Genomic DNA, 12,554 nt, shown 5'->3' on the forward strand with positions numbered 1-12,554 from the left:
AGAGTCCTATGGACCCGGACCCCAAGGTCCTTCTGATCCTCTACACTGCTAAGAATGGTACCCTTCATATTATACTGCTGCATCATCCCATTGGATCTGCCAAAATGGATCTCTACACACTTATCCGGGTTGAAGTCCATCTGCCACTTCTCCGCCCAGTCCTGCATTCTATCTATGTCTCGCTGCAACTTCTGACATTCCTCCAAACTATCCACAACACCACCTACCTTGGTGTCGTCAGCAAACTTACCAACCCATCCCTCCACTTCCTCATCCAGGTCATTTATGAAAATGACAAACAGCAAGGGTCCCAGAACAGATCCCTGGGGCACTCCACTGGTCACTGACCTCCATGCAGAGAAAGACCCCTCCACAGCCACTGCAGGCAAGCCAGTTCTGGATCCACAAGGCAACAGCCCCTTGGTTCCCATGCCCTCTCACTTTCTCAAGCAGTCTTGCATGGGGGACCTTATCGAACGCCTTGCTGAAGTCCATATAGACCACATCCACCGCTCTTCCTTCGTCAATGTGTTTGGTCACATTTTCAAAGAACTCAACCAGGCTCGTAAGGCACGACCTGCCCTTGACAAAGCCGTGCTGACTACTTTTGATCATACTAAACTTCTCTACAAAGTGTGAGAAATCCTGCATGAAATGCCTGCCAAAAGAAACAATGCAATTTAACACAATATTAGTTTTAATCCAAATTCCACACTTCGGGCCACATTTTACCAACTGATTGCACACGCTTTCCACCGGGAAACCTTGGTAAAGTCGGGAGTGAGGCGAGCAGCGCGATCCGCGACTGCCTCTGCGCCCATTCCCCCTTTACCAAGCGCCCAAAATGGCCGCGATCGGGACTGCGCCTGAAACGGGCTCGATGTCAATTTAAATGCATTTGCAAGCATCTAAGTTGTATAATGACTGGACGTCCAACCATTCCAGCATTTTCACCTTTACCATAGCATTCAGCCGTCCAGATTCAGCGCAAAACAGACATGGTCCGCAGAGGTTTGTTCTGGGCGCTCATGCTTAAGAGGAGGTACGTTCAGAGCTTCCAGCGGCTCTCTAAATCAAATCGGCGGTGGGGGGTGGGGAGTGGTGGGGGGGGGGGGTGGGGGGGGGGGAGGCGGGCCAGTTAGTTCTCTGGACAGGTGGGGGGGGGGCGCGGGAGAATAGAGAGGCGGAACAGGTGGCTCTCTGGTGGGGGGAGTGGAGGAGGGAGAAGGGCCAGATTTTTCTCTGATGGGGGCGGGGAGGGGGAGGGCCAGAAAAATATCTGCGGGGTGCGGGGGGGGGGGAAGCAGGGGGGAACAGGGCGAGTTGTTCTCTGTTGGGAGTGAGGAGGAGGGAGGTGAACCAGGAGGTTCTGTGGCGGGGGAGGATGTGGAAGGAGGTGGGAGATGGGCAAGATTATTCTCTGGTGGGGAGGGGATAGGAGGGAGGAGGACCAGATTGTTCTCTGGCGGTGAGGGTAGGACGAGGGTCAGATTGTTCTCTGGTAGGTTGGGGGGGGGGGCGAGGGGGGGGATGGAAAGGGGGAGGAAGGCCAGATAGATCTCTGCAGAGATGGGGGAGGAGGACGCCCAGATTGTTCTCTGGTGGGGTGGAAGGGGTCCGCCGCCACTCTGCGTGAGATCGGTGGGGGGCTGAGTCGAGTAGGGGATCGCAATCTGTCTGGGAAGCGGGCCGTGCGTGGCGGGGTGGGGGCGGGAGCTGCAGGTTGGGTGGGTAAGGGAGACTTTTATGTTGTGGGGGTAGGGCAATGTATATGGGAGCCAACAGTCCTTCCGCGTTATGCGGACCGGAGTGAAGTGGCAGGGGAGCGTTTTTTCAATTTTTTCTCAGTTGGAACTGCCGATCGGAGCAGCAGTGATTCGGGCGAGATGAGCTTTCTGCAGCACGATTCAGAATCCATGTTTTTTTTTTTAGGCAGAGTGCGTATGACATCAGATTTACAAGTCCGATCTGGAACACTCACCGGATAACACAGAATCAAAATGGTAAACTCGGGCCCTTAGTTTTTTTTTGGGAGAATCGCCCCATTCACTTATACACACAGATATTCATGCACACATGCACACACAGAAAAACATAAACAAAAACACAACCATGTGAAGAGACACATGCAGAGACACTACTTTCTGAAGCCATACACAAATACACACACATTCGGGCACACACACACACAAATGCACTTAATCACAAACACACAAACAGACACACGCGGGACGACACACACACACACACACTCAGAAACAAATTCGCACCCAACGACACTCACACACACAGGCTGAAAGCAAACCGTCACACAAAGGGATACAAATAGTCACAGCCGCACACAACCACACACACCCGCATACGGAACCATACCCAGACACATATACACATAGCCACAAACACACACACACCTACTGAAGCACACACACTAATAGAATAGCCAAGTCAGAAATTTCAAACTGATTTATGAGGCCCGGCTGGATCATAAATTTGCAATTTGAATTTGGCTAGGGTAAGCATGTGATGTTAGATGTTTCATTTCATGTATGATTCATCTGACCCGCAAGGAACTTTGATCAAACAATTTTTATTTGAAGTACAATTACCATATCGCAGGAACTTTTACCAATTACAAACAAGAAAAAAAAACAGCCATGATAATGTAGAAACATTAACAACATTATGAAATGTTCCAAACAAACCTTCAAAAATACAAACCCCAGTCAAAGGTTTAACAACTAAAAAAGTATTTCCGCGTGATGATGGAATTTCGTCCTTTGTTTGGAGAATTGGAATTCGGCGTTCACAGCCTTCTAACCTTCAACAGCCCTCGAGGGAGGGGTCTATTAACAACATCTATTAACGACATGGGTAGGAAGAGTAACGAGGTCATGCAGCAGCAGTTTAGGTAATTAGGTATTTCTTTTGATACTTGAGGGAATTAGGTAGAAAGCTAAAAAGCAGGACCTCTCGGGCTGCGATCTCAGAATTGCGCCCTGCGTCACGTCCCAGCGAGGCGAGAAATAGGAAGACAGTGCAGCTCAACACATGGCTAAACAGCTGGTGTAGGACGGAGAGTTTCAGAAATCTGGGCCATTGGGATATCTTCCGGTGCAGGTGGGACCTGAACAAGAAGGGCAGGTTGCATCTAAACTGGAAGGGCATAAATATTATGGCTTGGAGGTTTGCTAGTGTCACACGGGAGGATTATAACTAGTTTGGCAGTGGTGTGGGAACCAAAGCAAATGTGAACTAACTGTAGGGGAACTAGACAGTCGTGTCAGAAAGACTCAGAGAAAGAGCAGGCAGGCTGTGGTTGCTAGTCAAAGGTGGTCTGGGAGACTGAAGTGCATTTCTTTCGATGTGATGGTGTAAAAGGTAAGGCCGATGAACTTAGAGCTTGGATTAGTACTTGGAACTCTGATGTTTTTGCTATTACAGAGTCGTGATTAAGGGAAGTAGAGTATTGGTAGCTTAGCGTGCCAGGATACAGATGTTTCAGGTGGGATACAGCGGGATGTAAAAGGCGTGGGGGAGTTGCACTCCTGGTGAAGGAGAGTATTACAGCTGTACTGAGGGAGGACACATCAGAGGGTTCATACAGCGAGGCAATATGGGCCGAGCTTAGGTATAGGCAGGTTGTTTTCACAATGTTGGGGCTTTACTAAAAGCAGCCCATTAGCCAGCGGGAGATAGAGGAACAGATACGTTTGCAGATTTTGCACGTTTTACAGGTAACAGAGTTTTTGAACGTAACAGGGTGGGAAATTTTAACTTCGCAATATTGACTCGAACTCACTTAGTGTTCGGGGGATGAATGGAGCAGAGTCCGTAGGGAGAATTCCGGAACGGATTCTTGAAGATAGTCCAACTAGGGAAGGGGCCTGAGTGTACCTGGTATTGGGGAATGAGCCCGGCCATGTGGTGGACATTTCAGTAGGGGAGAAGTTGGGGGAAAGTGACCGGAATTCAATCAGTTTCAAGGTTCTGATGGATAAAGATAAGAGTTGTCCACAAGTGAAAGCGCTAAATTTGGGTAAGGTTAATTAGAACAAAATTAGGCAGGAGCCGAAGAAGGTAGATTGGAGCAGCTGTTTGAGGGCAAAATATCAGCTTGCACGTGGGAGGCTTTCAAGTGCAAATTCATAGGAATTCAGAGCCTTCACATTTCTGCATGAATGAAGGGTAAGTATGGCAAGTTTCAGGAACCTTGGATAACGAGAGACATTGTGAGCCAAGTCAAAGAGAAAAAATAAGCATTTGGCAAGGCTTTGAGTCCAGGAACACACGAATAAAGTGTGCCATACAAGGAAGGTAGCAAGAAATTTAAGCAAAGAATAAGGAAGGCTAAAAGGGTCACAAAATGTCAGTGGCTAGCATGATTAAGGAAACGCCCAAGGCTTTCTATACATATATAAAGAGCAAGAGATGAGCCAGGGTGAGTATTGGCCGACTCAAGGACAGGAGAGGGAATCTATGCGTGGAGGCAGTGGAAATGGGTGAGGTATTAAATGAGCACTTTCCATCAGTATTCGCCAAAGAGAAGGGCTTTGTGGATGATGAGTCTGGTGAAGGGTGTGTCGATAGTTTGAGTCATGTTGAGATCAAAATGGTGGAGCTATTGGGGTTCTTGAGAAACATTACTGTAGACAATTCCCCAAGTCCTGATGGAATATACCCCAAAGGGAGGAAATTGCTGGGCCTTGAGAGAAATCTTTGTATTGTCACTCACGACAGGTGAGGTCCCAGATGATTGGAGAATAGCCAATGCTGTTCTTTTGTTTAAGGAGAGTAGCAAAGATAATCCAGGTAATCACGGGCTGGTGAGCCTTCCGTCAGTGGTGGGGAAATTATTGGAGAGGGTTTTCGAGGCAGTATTTACACTCACTTGGAAATAAGTGGACGAATGAGTGAGAGGCAAACTGGTTTTGTGAAGGGGAGGTGATGTCTCACTAACTTGATCGTGTTGTTCGAGGATGCGATGAAGATGATTGATGAAGGTAGGTCAGTGGACACTTTGTTAAATTAAATAAAAAAAGGCTACTACATCCTTCTAATCAGACCTGGACAATGGTTGCACATATTTAGATAGAACCCCACCTGGCTTTTGACTGAGACGCTCTGGCTCTTCCTCAACGCCTGCGTAACTATTCCCAAACGATACGTTTCCCTTTACCACCGCCTCTTTAATTGACGCACACTTTTTCATTTTCAGTTCCCGAATTTCATATGGACTCTATTTTTCCCTTTTGTTTTGGTTTTCCCTTTCTTTTGGCGCCGTGTGGGCGGCATGATGACACAGTGGATATGATTGATGCCTCACAGCATCAGGGACCCAGGTTCGATTCCTGGTTTAGGTGACTATCTGTCTGGTGTTTGAACATTCTATCACTGTTGCGTGGGTTTGTTCCAGGTGCTCCGGTATCCTCCCACAATCCAAAGATATGCAGGTAAGGAAAATTGGCTATGCTAAATAATCCCTCATACCCAAACACGCGCCAGAGTGTGGCGACTAGAGGATTTTCACAGTAACTTCATTGCTGTGTTCATCTAAGAATGCTTGTGACGAATAAGTAAGCTTTACTTTACATTTTAGGGCTATCCTTAGCCTGCAATTTATAATCAGTTGCCATTTCCGTAGCTGTCTTCGCTGTTTTAGCCTTCTCTTCTTCCAATTGAGTTCTCACGACATCCGGAAGGGAATTTGTAAATTCCTCCAAAATAATAATTTCTCCAAAAAGCCTCAAACGTCTGGTTTATTTTCAAACCCCTGATCCACCTGTCAAAATTACTTTGTTTGATCGTTTCAAATTCTATTTATGTTTGACCAGGTTCTTATCTTCGATTCCTAGGCCGTTGTCGGTAGACTACTGGTACGAGTTAATACGCACTCACGATGGCTTTTTTCACCTGCAGCATAATTCCCAGATGTCTCTTCTAACAGTGACGTAAATACCTCACAAGCTCTACCTACTAACTTTTTTTTCAGTCAGCAATAATGGCATGGACTGTGACCATTTCATTTGTTTAGCCACTTTCTAAAATCAAATAAAAAAGCGTTCTCCATCCTTCTCAGGAAACCTTGGCGACGCTTGCACGGGTTAAAATAAATCACCACCAGGCCATTCACGACGACGCTCTTACCGTTTCTCACCATCCTCATTACTATACTGAACCTGTACTTTTCACTTTACCTCTGGAAATTTAAACGGACGTTCACTTTTTATTACCAGGGTCCGAAGTCCAGCTTTTCTCTCTTTTTTTCTCTTTCCCCGCGCTCTTTATATGTTTGTTCCAAATTGGCTATCTGCTCTCTTTCTTTCCTCCTTATCTGTAATTCAAGCAGATTCATTCATTTTCCTCGCTGAAATTCAAACGTTTCAATTATTTTGCTTGCTGCTACTCCCATACTCCCATCCAATACGAATGCCATGTGCTGAAACAAATTAGACTCTAAAGGGATGCGGGAGGAGTTGGCGAAGGCAGACTGAGAGCAACAACTTTATGGTGGGACAATTGAGGAACAGTGGAGGACTATCAAAGCGATCTTTCACTGTGCTCAACAAAAGTATATACCAGTGAGAAGGACGGACTGCAGAAAAAGAGATCATCAGCCATGGCTATCAAGGAAATAAAGGAGCGTATCAAATTGAAAGAAAATGGTTACAAAGTGGCAAAGATTATTGGGAACCCAGAGGATTGGGATATCTTTAAAGGTCAGAAGAAAGCCACGAATAAAAGCTATAAGGAAAGGTAAGATGGACTATGGGACGATACTAGCTCAGAATATAAAAACAGATAGCAAACGTTTCTACAAATGTATCAAACAAAAAAGAGTGGCGAAAGTAAACATTGGTCCTTTAGAGGACGAGAAGGAGGATGTAATAGCTGGAAATGAGAAAATGGCTGAGGCATTGAACAGGTATTTTATGTCGGTCTTCACAGTAGAAGACACAAATAACATGCCAAAAATTGATGACAGGAATTCTATGGCAGGTGAGGACATAGAAACTATCATTAAAACGAAAGAGGTAGTGTTGGGCAAGTTAATGGGGCGAAAGGTAGACAAGTCTCCTGGTCCTGATGGAATACAGCCCAGGGTACTAAAAGAGATGGCGGGAGAAATAGCAAATGCACTACTGGTTATTCCCCAAAATTCGCTGGACTCTGGGGTGGTTCCCGCAGATTGGAAAACAGCAAATGTGACACCACTGTATAAAAAAGGAGTAGGCAAAAGGCGGTTAACAATAGGCCGGTTATCTTAACTTCTGTAGTGGGGAAAATGCTTGAATCTATCATGAAGGAAGAAATAGCGAGACATCTGGATGTAAATTGTCCCATCGGTTAAATGCAGCATGAGTTCATGAAGGGAAGGTAATAGATCATAGAACATAGAAAAAATACAGCACAAACAGGCCCATCGGCCCGCAAGTTCTGTCGGTCATGTCCCTACCCACCTAGGCTTCCATATAACAAAACAAACAAAGAACAAAGAACAGTACAGCACAGGAAACAGTCCCTTCGGCCCTCCAAGCCTGTGCCGCTCCTTGGTCCAACTAGACCAATCGTTTGTATCCCTCCATTCCCAGGCTGCTCATGTGACTATCCAGGTAAGTCTTAAACGATGTCAGCGTGCCTGCCTCCACCACCCTACTTGGCAGCACATTCCAGGCCCCCACCACCCTCTGTGTACAAAACGTCCCTCTGATGTCTGAGTTATATTTCGCCCCTCTCAGCTTGAGCCCGTGACCCCTCGTGACCGTCACCTCCGACCTGGGGAAAAGCTTCCCACTGTTCACCCTATCTATACCCTTCATAATCTTGTACACCTCTATTAGATCTCCCCTCATTCTCCGTATTTCCAAGGAGAACAACCCCAGTCTACCCAATCTCTTCTCATAGCTATCTCTCCATATAGGCTAACCTATAACCCTCAATCCTATTCAGTGTCATGTACTCATCCAGAAGTCTCTTGAAAGAACCTATCGAGTTTGCCTTCACCACCACTGACGGCAGCCGACTCCACTCACCCACCACCCTCTGAGTGAACAACTTCCCCCTGACATCTCCTCTGCACCTACTCCCGAGCACCTGAAATCTGTGTCCTCTCGTAGCGGCCATTTCAACCATGGACGAAAGCCTCCGAGAATCCACTCGATCTGTACCTCTCATCATCTTGTAGACCTCTATCAGTTTACCTCTCATCCTTCGTCTCTCCAAGGAGAAAATACCGAGCTCCCTCAACCTATCCTCATTAGGCATGCCAACCAATCCAGGCAACATCCTTGTCAATCTTCTCTGCACCCTTTCAATAATTTCCACATTCCTCCTGTAATGATGCGACCAGAACTGAGCACAGTACTCCAAGTGGGGTCTGAGGAGGGTCTTATGAAGCTGCAACATTATCTCCCAACTCCTAAACTCAATCCCTCGATTGATGAAGGCCAGCACACCATAAGCCTTCTTAACGACGTCCTCTAACTGCGAGGCCGATTTAAGAGACCTATGGACCCGGGCCCCAAGGTTCTTCCGATCTTCTACACTGCTAGGAGTATTACCCTTGGTATTATATTCCTTCGTCGAATTTGACCTGCCAAAATGGATCATTACACATTTATCCGGGTTTAAGTCCATCTGCCACATCTCCGCCCAGTCTTGCATCCTATCTATGTCACGCTGCAGCTTCTGACATCCCTCCAAACTATCCACAGCACCAACAACCTTCGTGTCGTCGGCAAGCTTACCTCCCCATCCCTCCACTTCCTCATCCAGGTCCTTTATGAAAATGACAAACAGCAAGGGTCCAAGAACAGATCCCTGGGTCACTCCACTGGTGACCGACCTCCATTGAGAAAAAGACCCATCTACAATCACTCTCTACCTTCTGCAGGCAATCCCGTCCTGGACCCATAAGGCAACAGCCCCTTGGATCACATGCCCGCTCACTTTCTCGTGAAGTCTTGCAACTAGTATCTGATCGAATGCCTTGCTGGAGTCCATGTAAACCACATCTACCGCTTTTCCTTCGCCAATGTGTTTAGCCACATTTTCAAAGACACCACCAGGCTCGGAAGGCACGATTTTCCTTTGACAAAGCCGTGCTGACTCCCTTTGAGCATACTAAATTTCTCTAAATGTTCAAAAATCCTGAGCCTCAGGATCTTTTCCATCAATGTACCCACCACTGAGGTTTGACGCACCGTACTGTAATTTCCTAGGCTACCCTATTCCCTTTCTTGAATATAGGAACCACATCCGCAATCCACCAATCCTCCGGAACCTCTTTTGTCTCCATCGACGATGCAAAGATCATCGCCAGAGGCTCTGCAATCTCTTCCCTCGCCTCCCACAGAAACCTGGAAAACATCCCATCCGGACCCGGCGACTTATCTATCTTGATGCTATTCAAATTTGCCAACACATCCGCTTTCTTAAAGTCCACATACTCAATCCTTTTAGTCCCCCGCAATCCTGTAGTACAACCACCCAGGTATTTTTCCATCGTGAATACCGAGGTAAAGAATTCATTCAGCACCTCTGCTATTTCTTCTGGTTCTGTACAGACTTTCTCATCTTCAACTTTTATGGGTCCTATTCCTTCACATTTCATTCTCTTACTCTGCACATATTTATAGAACGCCTTCGGGTTCTCCTTAATCTAACCTGCCAAGTCCTTCTCGTGACCCCTTCTGGCTCTCCAGATTTATTTCTTAATTCTCTTCCTACAAGCCATATACTCATTTAGATCCCTATGTGTCGTGTAGCACCCTGAACATTTTGTACACTTTCCTTTTCTTTTTGACTCGGTTCAGCGCAGCTTTCGTGCACCACAGTTCCCATAACCTTCCAAAACGTCCCGGTCTCATCGGAACGTTGTAATGCAGAACTCCAGACAAACATTGCTTGTAAATCTGCCACCTTACTTCGGTACTTTGCCTCGAGAATAACTCCTTCCAATTTACGCCTCTAATCTCCTGCCTGATAGCTTCATATTTCCCCTTACTCCAGATAAACACTTTCCGAGCTTGCCTGATTCTATCTCTTTCCAATGCTAGCATAAAGGAGATAGAGTTATGATCACTATCCCCAAGATGCTCCCCCATTGAGAGATCCGACACCTGACCAGATTCAATAGCCAGTAGAAGATCGAGTACAGCCTCTCCTCTTGTAGACTTATCCACATGCTGTGTCAGAAAACCCTCCTGAACACACCTAACAAACTCCTCCCCATCCAAACCCCTAAACGCATGGATATTCGGGAAATTAAAGTATCCCATCACGACAACCCTGTTATTACTAAATCTCTCCAGGATCCGTTTCCCCATCTGCTCCTCAACATCCCTTTTACGATTGGCCGGCCTGTAGAAAACACCCAGCAAAGTTATCGACCCCTTCCGGCTCCGAACATCCACCCACAGAGACTCTGTGGACATCCCCTCCACGGCTTGCACATTTTCTACTGCTGTGTCACTATCCCTGATCAGCAGTGCCACTCCCCCCTCCCCCCGCCCTTTTGCCTCCCTCTCTGTCCTTTCTGAAACGTCTGAAACCCGCACCTGAAGTATCCAGTCCTGTCCCTGGCCCCAAGTCTCCGTAATGGCCACGACATGACACTTCCAAACATCAATCTGCACTCTAAGCTCATCCATTTTATTCACTGCACTCCTGGCGTTAAAGTAGACACATCTCAAAACATTGGTCTGAGATCTCCCCTTCTCCATCACCCACCTATTCTCCCTCTTAAACTGTTTACAATCCTTCTCTATTTGCGTGCTAACCGCCTCGCTCTCAGTCACCTCATCACGATTCCCTCCCCCCAACCTTTCTCGTTCAAAATCTCCCCAGTAGCCTCAGCCAACCTTCCTGCCAGGATATTATTCCCCCTGGGATTCAAGTGCCACCCGTCTTTTTTATACAGGTCACACCTGCCCCAAAATAGGTCCCAATGATCCAGGAACCTGAATCACTGCCCCCTGCTCCAGTCCCTCAGCCACTCATTCATCCTCCACCTCACTCCATTCCTGCTCTCATTTTCCCGTGGCACTGGCAGCAATCCCGAGATTATTACCTTTGCGTTCCTCCTTCCCAACTGTCTCACTAATTCCCTATATTCTCTTTTCATGACCCCTTCCCACTTCCTACCTCTGTCAGCGGTAGCAATATGTACCACGTCCTCTGGTTCCTCCCCCTCCCACCTCAAGTTTTCCGGAACGTGATCAGAGACATCCCGGATCCCGGCACCAGCGAGGCAGACAACCATGCGAGATTCCCGTCTGCCTCCGCAAAAACGCCTGTCCGAACCTCTTACTGTTGAGTCCCCGATTAACACTGCCTTCCTCCTGCTTTCCTGAGCCCTCTCAGTTACAGGGCCGAACTCTGCTCCAAAGACACGGCCACTGCTGCTTCCCCCAGGTGGGCTGTCCACCCCCCAGCAGTCCTCAGACAGGGGCAATATTTGACCAATTTGGTGAAATTCTTTGAGCATATTCCATGAGAAGTAGACAATGGGGAATCTGTAGATGTTGTGTATCTGGATTTCCAGAAGGCAGTTGGCAAGGTGCCGCACCAAAGGGTAAAGTTGCGTGTTGTTACGGGTAATGTATTAGCATGGACAGAGGATTAGTTAACTCGCAGAAAGCAAAGAGTGGGGTAAATGGGTGTTTTTCTGATTGCCGTTCAGTGCCGAGCAGTATGCCTCAGGGATCAGTGTTGGGACCGCAATTTATACGATTTACATGGATGATTTGGAATTGGGGACCAAGGGTAGTGTTCCAAAATTCGCCGCTGACACTAAGATGGATGTCAGAGCAAAGTGTGCAGAGGACACTGAAAGTCCACAAAGGGATACAGATAGTCTACGTGAGTGGGTCAGGGTCTGGCAGATGGAGTACAATGTTGGTAAATGTGAGGTAATCCATTTTGGTAGGAATAACAAGCAAAATCGACTATTATTTAAATGGTAAAACATTGCAGGATGCTGCTGTGCAGAGGGACCTTGGTGTCCTTGTGCAGGAATCTCAAGGATTCGGTTTGCAGGTGCAGAAGGTATTTATGCCGGCAAATGGAATTTGTCCTTCATTGCTAGAGAGATGAAGTTTAAAAACAGCGAGGTTATGCTGCAGCTGTATAAGGAGCTGGTGAGGCCACACCTAGAGTATTGTGTACAGTACTGGTCTCCTTACTTGAGAAAGGTTATACTGGCACTGGAGGGGGTGCGGAGCTGATTCACGCGGTTGATTCCGGAGTTGAGAGGGTTGGCTTATGAGGGGAAACTGAGTAGACTGGGGCTATACTCATTGGAATTCAGAAGAATGAGGGTAGATCTGATAGAAACATATAAGGTGATGAAGGGAACAGATAAGATAGAAGCTGGGAAGTTGTTTTCCCTGGCGGTGAAACTGGAACTAGGGAGCATAGCTTCAAAATAAGGGGGAGCAGATTTAGGACTGAGTTGAGGACGAACTTGTTGACACAAAGGGTTGTAAATCTGTGGAATTCCCTGCCGAGTGAAGCAGTTGAGTCTACATCATTGAATGTTTTTAAGGCAAGGATAG

The sequence above is a fragment of the Mustelus asterias genome, unplaced genomic scaffold, assembly GCF_964213995.1.
Source record: "Mustelus asterias unplaced genomic scaffold, sMusAst1.hap1.1 HAP1_SCAFFOLD_71, whole genome shotgun sequence".
NCBI lineage: Eukaryota > Metazoa > Chordata > Chondrichthyes > Carcharhiniformes > Triakidae > Mustelus > Mustelus asterias.